Source organism: Branchiostoma belcheri, unplaced genomic scaffold, assembly GCF_001625305.1.
Source record: "Branchiostoma belcheri isolate BF01 breed outbred unplaced genomic scaffold, Haploidv18h27 scaffold56, whole genome shotgun sequence".
Lineage (NCBI taxonomy): Eukaryota > Metazoa > Chordata > Leptocardii > Amphioxiformes > Branchiostomatidae > Branchiostoma > Branchiostoma belcheri.
The window spans coordinates 816,254-817,412 of NW_017804198.1; the positions used below are offsets into that span (position 1 = coordinate 816,254).

General features: G+C 46.2%; 1 protein-coding gene across 1 annotated transcript in view; it reads left to right on the top strand.

The window, feature by feature from the left end:
* The window catches only part of LOC109481480 (protein Skeletor, isoforms B/C-like), a 21,960-nt gene that overhangs the window by 8,049 nt on the left and 12,752 nt on the right, over window positions 1–1,159 (top strand). The gene's annotated exons all lie outside the window — the stretch shown is intronic.

A 1,159-nucleotide genomic window follows, 5' to 3' on the forward strand; every position in this document is an offset into this window, starting at 1 on the left:
TCATACAATTCTATAGAAACATTTATGTTTTAATTAAATATGTCTTTCGTAAATGATAATTTTTTTCTTAAGCAGATTGTGGGTCCTGTTAATAATATAATGCAAAACACACAATATCAGGATCATAAAAAAAAACAGTTTTTTTTTACAAAAACATGGTGTCCGCCATAATTTAAAGGTAAGTTTGTGGTGCCCGAATGTATGCCAAACTGTTGTATGGTAGTAAAATTGTATGTGTTAACACCAGTACACACAGAAGCCATTGTGTAACGCACACGTTAGCAAAAGCCAGGCTAGCTGAACTATGAAAAAATAAGTGCCTACGAGCTTAGCGCTAATTAGTCTGGGTTTAACTGAATGTTCATACGCTGTTCGCGTAAGCTTTTTTTTTTTCGCTGTTGCTTTCCAAAACATGTTATTCCATCATCTTTAGTACCCCCAAACAACCCCGCAAGGGGTGTCGTTAGGGGGAGAGAGGAGGTCCGGCAAGGGGTGCCCGGTTTAGGGGGGGGGGGGGGGGAGAGGGAGGGTCCGGGTTAAGGCGGGCAGGCGGGAGCCATAACTACCGGGCCGCGGGCAAGGGGTTCCACTGTGGAATAGTATGGGAGGAAAATAAGAGAATCTGTAGGAGTCTGTGCCGTTTTGAAGTCCAGTCTCATCGAACCGTTTGACCATCACCTTAACTCGATCCACCCCAACATCAAGTTCACTAAAGAACTTGAAGAGAACAGATCCCTCCCGATGTTGGACGTGCTCATGACCAGAAAGGATGATGGTAGACTGAAGTTCAGTGTGTTCCGTAAACCTACGCATACGGACCAATACTTGCTCTTTGATAGCCACCAACCGATGGAACACAAGATGGGAGTTATCAGAACCCTAAGACATCGAGCAGACCACCTCATCACAGAAGTAGATGATAAGAACACCGAGTACGATCACCTCAAAACAGTCCTTTCCATAGCGGGATACACCAGGTGGGCGTGGCAGTCCCCTGGTAGGACCAAACTCATCCCACATCCTCGCTCTTCCACGGACAGCAGACCCAAAGGTCATGTTACACTACCGTACGTCGCGGGTGTGACCGAAGCCATTACCAGGAAGATCAGGAACACAGGGGTGGCCGTCCACAGTACACCATGCACTACAATCAGAAGAC